Source organism: Bombina bombina, chromosome 3, assembly GCF_027579735.1.
Source record: "Bombina bombina isolate aBomBom1 chromosome 3, aBomBom1.pri, whole genome shotgun sequence".
NCBI classification, from domain to species: Eukaryota; Metazoa; Chordata; class Amphibia; order Anura; family Bombinatoridae; genus Bombina; species Bombina bombina.
The window spans coordinates 1,247,140,868-1,247,154,498 of record NC_069501.1 but is presented as its reverse complement, the minus strand read 5'-3'; positions in this window follow the sequence as shown (position 1 = coordinate 1,247,154,498).

The following is a 13,631-nucleotide window of genomic DNA, read 5'->3' as shown; positions in this document are numbered from 1 at the left end:
GTCCTTCACTAAGGTCTGTACTTTGGAAAATGTCCACCACAACCTTTGTCTGTGCCTATCCCTGATTATCAAGTGTCGGCGGACATGATCCGCTGTAGCGGATTATTTCTGTCCGGCATCGCTTAATGCCAACAGCATACACTGTCAGCATTTAACAATGCACAAGCCCACTGCTTTTTAACTTTTGTTTCCGGCTCGCACGGAAACAGCTGCATTCGCAGCTTGTTAAATATTCGCCATAGTCTCTCTCACTCTCTCTCACACACATGCACTCTCACTCTCACGTGTCACACACACATACAGTCTCTCTGTCTCACACACACATACAGTCTCTCTGTCTCACACACACATACAGTCTCTCTGTCTCACACACACACAATCATGCACACACGCACACATGCACAAACACACAAACAAGATCCAGATATACTTACAAAAGAAAATATAAACATTTAGGTCTGAAGATGAGAAAAAGGTACCTCACTTTCTTGGCACACTCTCCTTTTTAAACTCTAACATTCTAAGTGAAAAGCAAATGCAAGTGCTGCTATAAGAAATAAGGTACAGAAACAGAGCACTCCTATGCCTTGATATGCTGCTTATGCTTCATGCAGGGAATCACAGCTCCTACTTGCTACACAGACGCCATGTTCCCCCACAACCACCCCTCATGCTTGCAGGCAATATAAAATGCTGCTGCCTCCTCACCCCGTCCCAAACCAGATCACCACCAATGAAGAAGCTACCCCCACACTGCATCCCTGTGATTGGCTACAAGTATTTAGACCAACTTGTAGGCAGAGCTCATTTTCCCAGTGTGCCCTAATGAACATTTTTGAATTTGCAACATTTTGAAACCCTAGAAATTTAGTTTTTTACTCTTTATATGGAATTGGGACAAATGCCCCTTTTACATAGCAATAAAGTCATTGCCTGAGCAAGTTTTATATTGCATAATGATATCATATACATATACAGAAGTGCCATTGCAAAGTTAGAAGCAATTTATAATAAGAAACGGATCCGTGCTTTCTGCCAGAACTGGTTGTCACATTTTTATGAGAGATTGCTATGCAAAATAGATTTGTGAGTTAAAAGCTTGCCGCCAAAAACACCTTTTAAACAGAAAATACTGTGTTATGTACCTGTTTTCGAGATAGGAACTAGGTCACCCAAAAATGACAAAATTCAATAGCCCTTTCACACCACTTAAAGAAACACTGAACCCATTTTTTTTTTTCTTTCGTCATTCAGATAGAGCATGCAATTTTAAGCAACTTTCTAATTTACTCCTATTATCAATTTTTATTCGTTCTCTTGCTATCTTTATTTGAAAAAGAAGGTACCTAAGCTTTTTTTTTTTTTTTTTTTTGGTTCAGACTCTGGACAGCACTTTTCTATTGGTGGATGAATTTATTTACCAATCAGCAAGGACAACCCAGGTTGTTCACCAAAAATGGGCCGGCATCTAAACTTACATTCTTGCATTTCAAATAAAGATACCAAGAGAATAAATAAAATTTGATAATAGGTAAATTAGAAAGTTGCTTAAAATGTCATGCTCTATCTGAATCACGAAAGAAAACATTTGGGTTCAGTGTCCCTTTGTTTACGGGAAATTCGAATTTACATAAGTAAGGTTAACCAATTGCAATCCATTTCAATCTTCACCACTGCTAAACCATCTGAATGCCATCTGTCTGTTGGCATCATGGACATACTGACATGATTGATCAATCACTATACTGTTTGTAACAATATTTATTTTAATAATTTGCCACCTTTTCCTGTTTGGCGAGATCTTAAAACAAGATGGAAACTATGGGTTTCTATTAAAAGAAGTTATGATATCAGTACTAAAACTGCAAACTCGCTCCCTCACAACACTTTATTGACATAGAAGATGTTCAAAGGAGATAGTTCCTTCCTGACCAGGTTTAAAATCCCAGGAAAAGTATGATACCTCTTCCAGTCTTAAGAAAAAGACGATTTGCTCCTCCAAAGTTAAAACATCCGTTTATTGTACAATTTTAAAAGCAAATTCAAAAAAGCTTGCAGTACAAACATAAGGTGTTAGGTGCAGCACTGGCGACTTACGCGTTTCGACTGAGAAGCCGTAATCATAGCCTGTTAGTGCTGTGCTATTAGCACCTATTTAAAACAGAAGCAACATTCCTATTGGCTATTTCCATGGCTTCTCACCTGAAATTTAAAAAAATACGCCTGACACACCTTCTTAGTCAACTCTTTCTCACTAGAGATTTGTGCCCGATAATGATAGTGATAACAACCTATCAATACTTTTAAGTACATATACCTAAATACTAGTAGAATATCTCTGTACTTATTTTACTGACATTGGAAATGTTAACCATATTAGAATAATGGACTATAGATCTAAGAGAATAATTCAGCTCAGAAAGTTATCAGTATTCATTTGAAATGTACACACATTTTTTGTTCTAAAATTTAAGATCATATATGAGACCGGTATAATTGATATTAACGTGTACATGCGCTAGACAGCAATGGGGATATGTGAATAAAACTATGAAAGTGACTGAAATAGAGTTTCTATTAGACTAGATACATCAACTAAACAATTTACTTAGAAGCAGAATAAGAAATAAATGAAGATATATTGGGCGCGATCCGATATAGATCGCAGTTTCAGCTCGCAACTCGAGCCATCCAATATGCGGCGCCGTCACTTGCTAAAGTGGCGCAAGTCTCACAAACCAGCGATGTCCAGAAATCTGCGTAAGTACAGATTTTTTGAGTCGCCAGTGACTTGCGCCACGTTAGAAACTGCCGGCGCCTATAAAACCTGACTAAAGTCTAAATCAGCCGCACTGTCTAACACGCCTCCTAAACATAGCCTGACACGTCTAACACGCCTCCCTAACATAGCCCGACACGTCTAACCCTCTATCCGCTATCCCCCCTCACTATCCTAACAATAAAAAAGCTATTATCCCCTAAACCGCCGCTCCCGGACCCCGCCGCAACCTAATAAAGTTATTAACCCCTAAACCGTCGCTCCCGTACCCCGCCGCCAGCTATATTATATCTATAACCCCCTAAAGTGAGCCCCTAACACCGCCGCCATCTATATTAAAATTATTAACCCCTAATGTAAGCCCCTAACACCGCCGCCATCTCTATTAAAATGATAAACCCCTAATTTAATCTACCTACCCCGCCGCCAGCTATATTATCTATATTAACCCTAAGTATATTATAGTTAATATAGGTATTACATTATATATATTAACTATATTAACCCTAATTATATTAGGGTTAATATAGTTAATATAGTTACTATAGTATTTATATTAACTATATTAACTCTATCTAACCCTAACACCCCTAACAAAATTTATATTAAATTAATCTAATTCATTTATAAACTAAAATATTCCTATTTAAATCTAAATACTTACCTATAAAATAAACCCTAAGATAGCTACAATATAATTAATAATTACATTGTAGCTATGTTAGGGTTAATATTTATTTTACAGGTAAATTGTTAATTATTTTAACTAGGTATAATAGCTATTAAATAGTTATTAACTATTTAATATCTACCTAGTTAAAATAATTACCCAATTACCTGTAAAAAAAATCCTAACCTAAGTTACAAATACACCTACACTATCAATAAATTAAATAAACTACAAACATCTATCTAAAAATACAATTAAATTAACTAAACTAAATTACAAAAAACAAACAAACACTAAATTACAAAAAATAAAAAAAAGATTACAAGATTTTTAAGCTAATTACACCTATTCTAAGCCCCCTAATAAAATAATAAACCCCCAAAATAAAAAAAAATCCCTGCCCTATTCTAAATTAAAAAAAATTCAAAGCTCTTTACCTTACCAGCCCTTAAAAGGGCCTTTTGTGGGGCATGCCCCAAAGAATTCAGCTCTTTTGCATACAAATACAATACCCCCCCATTACAACCCACCACCCACATACCCCTATTCTAAAACCACCCAAACCCCCCTTAAAAAAGCCTAACACTACCCCCCTGAAGATCTCCCTACCTTGTCTTCACCACACCGGGCCGAACTCCTGATCCGATCCGGGCGATGTCTTCCTCCAAGCGGCAAAGAAGAATTCTTCCTCCGGCGATGTATTCCTCCAAGCGGCAAAGAAGAATTCTTCCTCCGGCGACGTCTTCCTCCAAGCGGCAGCAAAGTCTTCATTCTTCCGGCGGCATCTTCAATCTTCTTTCTTTGGAATACATAAGGATTATTTTTGGAATCCTTATGTATTCCAAAAATAAAACAAAATAAAACAAACCAAAACACGCTTATTTTATATTTACTTGTCTTTTCCAATATCTGTTTATGGGTACAGATTAGTGTATATGCAGGAGTAGTAAGAGTATGGAGGACTTGCTATGAAAAAAAAAAAAGATATAAAATGTAATAGGATTAAAAGGAGGAGGTATAAGAGTGTATAAAACTCAATTGTTTTGATATTTTCTTTTATTAGGAGGTTATAAAAAAATAAAAAATTAAAAGTTTGATAACATTTGTTATAAGATTTCTGTGAATGAAATAATTCATTCAACATCCTTAATAAAATGATTAACTAATCAAATACATTTATATCACTTTTATATAGATATCTTATTTTAATTCTTATGAAATTATCTTGTTGCTACAGAAATGTGTTGAGAGGTAATAAATGCAATGTTTTAAACATATTCGGCTAGATTTGGAGTTTTGTCGGTAACGACCCGAAAAACTAACGCCGGCTTTTTTCTGGCCGCACCATAAAAATAACTCTGGTATTGAGAGTCCACATAAAGGCTGCGTTAGGCTCCAAAAAAGGAGCGTAGAGCATTTTTAACGCAGCTTCAACTCTCAATACCAGAGTTGCTTACGCAAGCGGCCAGCCTCAAAAACGTGCTCGTGCACGATTCCCCCATAGGAAACAATGGGACTGTTTGAGCTGAAAAAAAACCTAACACCTGCAAAAAAGCCGCGTTCAGCTCTTAACGCAGCCCCATTGTTTGCTATGGGGAAACACTTCCTACGTCTGCACCTAACACTCTAACATGTACCCCGAGGCTAAACACCCCTAGCCTTACACTTATTAACCCCTAATCTGCCGCCCCCGCTATCGCTGACACCTGCATTTTATTTTTAACCCCTAATCTGCCGCTCTGTAAACTGCCGCTACTTACATTATCCCTATGTACCCCTAATCTGCTGCCCCTAACACCGCCGACCCCTATATTATATTTATTAACCCCTAATCTGCCCCCCTCAACGTCGCCTCCACCTGCCTACACTTATTAACCCCTAATCTGCCGAGCGGACCACACCGCTATCATAATAAAGTTATTAACCCCTAATCCGCCTCACTAACCCTATAATAAATAGTATTAACCCCTAATCTGCCCTCCCTAACATCGCCGACACCTAACTTCAATTATTAACCCCTAATCTGCCGACCGGAGCTCACCGCTATTCTAATAAATGTATTAACCCCTAAAGCTAAGTCTAACTCTAACACTAACACCCCCCTAAATTAAATATAATTTTAATCTAACAAATTAATTAACTCTTATTAAATAAATTATTCCTATTTAAAGCTAAATACTTACCTGTAAAATAAACCCTAATATAGCTACAATATAAATTATAATTACATTGTAGCTATTTTAGGATTAATATTTATTTTACAGGCAACTTTGTAATTATTTTAACCAGGTACAATAGCTATTAAATAGTTAAGAACGATTTAATAGTTACCTAGTTAAAATAGTTACAAAATTACCTGTAAAATAAATCCTAACCTAAGTTACAATTAAACCTAACACTATACTATCATTAAATTAATTAAATAAAATACCTACAATTACCTACAATTAAACCTAACACTACACTATCAATACATTAATTAAATACAATATCTACAAATAACTACAATGAAATAAACTAACTAAAGTACAAAAAATAAAAAAGAACTAAGTTACAAAAAATAAAAAAATATCTACAAACATAAGAAAAATATTACAATTTTAAACTAATTACACCTACTCTACGCCCCCTAATAAAACAACAAAGCCCCCCAAAATAAAAAATGCCCTACCCTATTCTAAATTAATAAAGTTAAAAGCTCTTTTACCTTACCAGCCCTGAACAGGGCCCTTTGCGGGGCATGCCCCAAGAAGTTCAGCTCTTTTGGCTGTAAAAAAAAAACATACAATACCCCCCCCCCCAACATTACAACCCACCACCCACATACCCCTAATCTAACCCAAACCTCCCTTAAATAAACCTAACACTAAGCCCCTGAAGATCATCCTACCTTGTCTTCACCTCACCAGGTATCACCGATCCGTCCTGGCTCCAAAATCTTCATCCAACCCAAGCGGGGGTTGGCGATCCATCATCCGGTGGCTGAAGAGATCCAAAAGAGGCTCCAAAGTCTTCATCCTATCCGGGAAGAAGAGGCGAACCGGACCGGCAACCATCTTGATCCAAGCGGCATCTTCTATCTTCATCCGATGACGACCGGCTCCATCCTGAAGACCTCCACCGCGGACCCATCTTCTTACGGCGACGTCCAACTGAAGAATGACGGTTCCTTTAAGGGACGTCATCCAAGATGGCGTCCCTCGAATTCCGATTGGCTGATAGGATTCTATCAGCCAATCGGAATTAAGGTAGGAATATTCTGATTGGCTGATGGAATCAGCCAATCAGAATCAAGTTCAATCCGATTGGCTGATCCAATCAGCCAATCAGATTGAGCTCGCATTCTATTGGCTGTTAGACTTAGCTTTAGGGGTCAATATATTTATTAGAGTAGCGGTGAGCTCCAGTCGGCAGATTAGGGGTTAATAATTGAAGTTAGGTGTCGGCAATGTTAGGGAGGGCAGATTAGGGGTTAATACTATTTATTATAGGGTTATTGAGGCGGGAGTGAGGCGGATTAGGGGTTAATACATTTATTATAGTAGCGCTCAGGTCCGGTCGGTAGATTAGGGGTTAATAAGTGTAGTTAGGTGGAGGCGACGTTGGGGGCAGCAGATTAGGGGTTAATAAATATAATATAGGGGTCGGCGATGTTAGGGCAGCAGATTAGGGGTACATAGTGATAATGTAGGTGGCGGGGGTGTACGGAGCGGCAGATTAGGGGTTAAAAATAATATGCAGGAGTCAGCGATAGCGGGGGCGGCAGATTAGGGGTTAATAAGTGTAAGGTGTTTAGACTCGGGGTACATGTTAGAGTGGTGCAGACGTAGGAAGTGTTTCCCCATAGCAAACAATGGGGCTGCGTTAGGAGCTGAATGCGGCTTTTTTGCAGGTGTTAGGTTTTTTTTCAGCTCAAACAGCCCCATTGTTTTTTATGGGGGAATCGTGCACGAGCACGTTTTTGAAGCTGGCCGCGTCCGTAAGCAACTCTGGTATCGAGAGTTGCAGTGGCGGTAAATATGCCTGTACGCTCCCTTTTTGGAGCCTAACGCAGCCATTCTGTGAACTCTCAATACCAGCGGTATTTAACAGGTGCGGCCAGAAAAAAGCCAGCGTTAGCTACGCGGGTCGTTACCGACAAAACTCTAAAGCTAGCCGATAGTGATTAAATTCACATTTTTTAAATTTGGGAGCTTAAAGGTAACAAGAATAGATAGCTATGGCGGGCTATCTATCTTCCACTATTGGACACACACAAGAAAATAGAGGTAAAAATACCGCAGCAGAAAGTTCTTCTGCAGAATCAGAATTGTCAGATGAGGAATTAACATCAGTAGCCACAACGACAGTTATAACACCCACAACTGAACCATCCATTACCAGGATTTTTTTAGAGAAGGATTTGCTCCCACCGAAAAGAACTATAAAAACAAGGCAACAAACCATGATAAAATCGAACAAAATCGAAAAAAATTTGGCAGGGATTACTCTGAGACATGAACACCATACCATATTATCTAAGGGGCTTTCTTTTATTCCTACCCCTAAATACAACACTTTTAATTGGGTTAAAGATACACACCTTTTTGCTAGGAAGTTGGCACTACACAAATACCATAAGGAGGCGAATAAAGCATGCCTTACTGATATGGGGGTGGAGGAAGAGCATCAAGAAATAGTTACTCTAATGAAAACATTACTAGATGAGAATGATGACACTGATGTTGCTCAAACAAGCAGCGTTGTTAAACCAAAATGCACCTTCATGCCCACAATCTCCAAATATCCAACTATAGACAAATTTATAACATTGGTAACTACAAAACTTGAAGCTCTTAATTGTAAAAGTAAAACTAAAAATAATCTTAGTTTTAGGGAAAGAAAAGCATTAGCTGAACTTACTAATAACCAGGATATAACAATTAAGAACGCCGATAAGGGGTTATCATGTCCAATATCCAATACAAGAAGATGTGTCTTGATATTCTAACTAATAAAGAAAATTACCAAATTCTGCCCAAGGATGCAACAGTGATATTCACAAAAGAATTAAAATCAATACTAGACAAAGGGTATGGTGAAAGAATCATCACAAAATCTGAATACCAATATATGTGTGATTTGAAACCCAGAGTAGTAACTTTTTATAGCCTGCCAAAGGTTCATAAAGATCTTTTGACATCCCCAGGAAGACCAATCGTGTCTGGAAATGGATGTCTGACAGAGAAAGTCAGCATCTTTGTAGACAAGAAACTAAGAGAATACGTATACACACTGACATCATATGTCCAAGATACGAAGGATGTTCTTAAATGCTTGGAAAACATCCATGTAAGTGAGAATACGTTACTAGCAAGTATTGATGTGGAGAGTCTATACTCAAATATTTCACACTCTCTAGGCAAACAGGCTATACAATTTTTCCTAAAAATGACTAACCCTAAAGGCTGCACAGCTGATGATTTTGTAATTGAACTCCTTGATTTTGTGTTGCAACACAATTACTTTCTTTTTGATAATAAAGTATACTTACAGAAAAAGGGCACAGCAATGGGCACATGCTGTGCCCCGACATATGCAAATTTGTTCTTGGGGTGGATTGAACACACATACATCCTAAATGAAGAAACAAATCCATTTATGAAGTATATGGATTTATTTATTCGCTACATTGATGATGTCCTAATATTGTGGACTTGTTCAAAAGATGAATTCACTTACTTCATGTTCTGGTTGAATAACAATGCTAATGGTATTAATTATACATCAACGATTGAAGAAATCAGTATCTCCTTCCTGGTCTTAGAGATTCAAAAAGATGGATCCCTAAGTACCAAATTATTTAGAAAAAAGACATCAACTTATAATCTCCTAAAATGGAAGAGCTACCATCCTAAAAGTCAAAGGATGGGCATTCCATTTGGTCAATACTTAAGGGCAAGGCGAAATTGTAGTTCATTGGAGGATTTTGAACTAGAAGCCAAAGAATTAAGGAAAAGGTTCAAAGAAAGGGGGTACCCTAATAGATGCCTCAAAAAAGCATACCAACGAGCGAAGGCGTTGGAAAGACCATCCTTACTACAAGAAAAAAGAGATACTGACATAAAGAATGCCAGTCAGCAAATCAGAATTATAGGCACTTTCGATTAAAAACATAGTAGCATTCAGCATATTTTTCAAAAACATTGGCACGTTTTACAAGAGGACCCTGACTTGTCAGAGGTAATTGCGGAGAGACCAAATATAACCAATAGGAGATCACACAACCTTAAAGACACCCTGACCAAAAGTAATTTTGTACAAAGTCAACAGAAAACATTGCTCCAAGAAACAAAAGGGTTCTTTAAATGTGGTCGCTGTCAAGCGTGTAAGAACATGTCTCCAACGAAGAAATTTGTACACCCACAAACATGGAAAAATTATCCAATTAATGAAATCATGAACTGTAGAACTAAGAGAGTAATATATGTTGCCATGTGCAAGTGCCCCTTAATTTACATAGGTGAGACCTCAAGGGAGTTAAGAACAAGAGTCCTAGAACACATAGGTGACATCAAATGGGACAGGAATGTACCAGTAGCTAAGCATATGAACACAGTTCACAGTCAAGATAAATATCAGATACACTTTTTTGCCATTGAACAACTCAAATTGAGAGGCAGAAGGGGTGATATTAATAAACTTCTGCTGCAGAAAGAATGCAGATGGATACATGAATTAAAATCGGCATCACCAAAGGGTCTGAATGAGGCAATTTCCTATAAGAGCTTCCTTTAAAGACAGTATCCATGAATAGATTGACATTAATATCTACATATCATCCGAAATAAACTAGAGGTAATTGGGCTTAGTTATAAATATGAACAGTTAAATACTATGAATACTCAAATATATTTTTCCATATATAAACGCAATTGATATCTGCTCTTTTGCAGTTTGAAACTGAAATATGGAATATGTGATAGTTTTGAGTATCTTTGAAACTATATAGATATACAGCACACTAAGTTCAACCCACAGTTATTTCATGAATTTTTTATATGAACTGTACCAATATTTATGGTAACAAAATATTAATGTGAGTACAATTCACCTCTCTGTGGCACCTACGATAAATAATAACCAAAACTATGGATTGGTTACTATGTTGTATCTGAGTGATGGTTCCAAATTTCTGTAAACCTAAATAATTCTGAATTGACCTCTTCTCAATTAATGAACATAAAAACAATATGCTGATTTGAAATATGGCATAATTAAACTGCAATAATTGTTGCTCTTTATTAAGTACTGACATGATATATGTAAACGTGTACATGTGCTGTTAAAAACAGAGGTAAGCAAGACTTTGGCTTTAAGAAAATATCCTGACACTATGTATTCGATCTACATACTCACATGAAAGTACTGAATGTACTTAGTTGGTGACTATGTCGTATTTGAGTGATGTTTTCAAATTTCTGTAAACCTAAATAATTCTGTATTGACTTTTTTCTTAATTAATGCACATGAAAACAGAGAGTAAACACAATATGCTGATTCAAAATAACGCATAATCAAACTGTAATAACTGTTGTTCTTTATTAAATACTACATGATATATGTAAACATGTACATGTGCTGTTAATAACAAAGGTAAGCAATACTCTGGCTTTAGGAAGATATCCTGATACTATGTATTCGATCTACACGCTTACATGAAAATACTGAATGTACTTAGTTGGAAGGCAGCTTCTAATATTTTCAAAATTCCCCTATAAATAAACTGTGGATAAATAACATTGATGAAACCTACATATTTTCGTAACAATTGAACACTAAGTTGTAGTGTACGATCACCCTAGCTATTGCGGTGAACACTTCCGCTATACACAAGCTGTTTCTACGACAACCGTTGACTACAAAAGATGGACTATGAGGCTGGGCCGGCCCTATGCCCTGACAAAGTCACGCACAGTGACGAAACGCGTCAGTGGGTGTGTTCTAGTATGGTGTTAGAGCAGTTGTTGAAGCCTAGGCTTGTTTTGGAATAACAGCTGTAGTCTCAGCATATTTATATTATAGCGCAATAGTGCATAAGGTCTATAGCTGCAAATTTAATTAGCTAACAGTCCAATATTGTAGAGGAAAGTTCATTTAGTGATGATATGCACATAGAACTATACTGAATACTCTCTAGGCTAAGTTATCATATCTAGACCATATAATGCACAATATGAGGCGGTTTGATTAATACTGTGCATACTGAATACATGATTATTAGCGCTATATATTTACCAATATACGATAGAGTATTTCTACTCATACAAGCCTAAGCGTGTGATTTTTAAAGGATACATTGATACTGAATGAATGTTGTGTTGTTTATCTATAGGAATACTAGTTAGAAATCGGCTGACTGGGTTAAATCCCAGCAGTACGCAGGAAGGAGGACGCCTTTGAGCGCATAGCCTGTGTGTTTGCGTTTTGTCTAAACACCTAAACATCCCTCACTATACAAACAAGATTCATTTCAATTACACACTGCATAAGCATCTAGTAGATCACACTGCCCTTATTTTTAGCACTTGGTTTTATCTTATTGTTGGATCATTATATATGATTGAATATAGAAACATATGGTGACTACCTGTTTCTTTAGTATGATCCAATTTAAGTGATTTGTCTGTCCTTGCATAAATGTTAAATAAAGTGTTAATTTTAATTTATTCTATCTAATTATAACAGTGCCTAATTCAGCACTTGGCTTTAATGTCATAAACCCTTTGAATTTTCCCTAACCTACTATATGGATGAGCAGGATTACCTCAATGGAAGGGTCTATAGGTGGAGAGGCATGTTTCTGGAGCATGGGGGCTGCCAGAGAGGCTGGCATCGCCATGGTAATGCACGCAACAGAGGTGGACCATGCCAGACTCCAGCACACACTGATGACGTCAGTGAGACTTCGAGTGAGTTCTCAGCAGGCAAGGTGTGCCCAGCTTTTTTGTCCAGCGACAAAAGCGACACAGAGGTGGTAGAAAACACAAGAACTGCCACAAATACTCATAACACACAGAGCTCCAATAGGGGAGGCAGAGGAAGCAACGGAACAAACAGTTCTGAATATTTCCTCCACGGAGCTGACGGACAGTTAGTACAAGTTACTAAACAAAGAACTGTTCTTCTGTCCTAACACTAATGTGGATATATTCGAAATTTAAAAAGACTTAGAAATGTTTTTTAGATCTCTAAGACTGCACACTATCGGCTAGATTACAAGTTTTGCGGTAACAGGGGTGAGGTGCTAACTTGCACGTTATTCTCACCGCTCACTTTCCTACAGTGCTGGTATTACAGGTTTTTACAAACCTGGCGTTAAAAGGCAAGAAGTGAGCTTAGAGCAAAATTGAGTTCCATATACACTCCAATACCAGCGCTGCTTAAGTCAGTGGTGAACTGGTTGTACGTGCTCGTGCACGATTTCCCCATGGACATCAATGGGGAGAGCCAGCTGAAAAAAAGCCTAACACCTGCAAAAAAGCAGCGTTTAGCTCAGTAATGCAGCCCCATTGATTCCTAACGGGAAACACATTTTATGTTTACACCTATCACCCTAACATGATCCCCGAGTCTAAACACCCCTAATCTTACACTTATTAACCCCTAATCTGCCGCCCCCGACATCGCCGACACCTACATTATACTTATTAACCCCTAATCTGCCGCTCCGGACATCGCCGCCACCTACATTATACTTATGAACCCCTAATCTGCTGCCCCCAACATCGCTGACACCTACATTATATTTATTAACCCCTAATCTGCTGCCCCCAATGTTGCGCCACTATAATAAACATATTAACCCCTAAACCGCCATACTCCTGCATCGAAAACACTAGTTAAATATTATTAACCCCTAATCTGCCGACCCTAACATTGCCGCCATCTACCTACATTTATTAACCTCTAATCTGCCGCCCCCAACGTCGCCACCACTATACTATATTTATTCACCCCTAAATCTAAGTCTAACCCTAACACCCCCTTAGTTAAATATAATTAAAATAAATCTAAATAAAACCTACAATTATTACCTATTACTACAAATATTCCTATTTAAAACTAAATACTTACCTGTAAAATAAACCCTAAGATAGCTACAATATAGCTAATAGTTACATTGTATCTATTTTAGGGTTT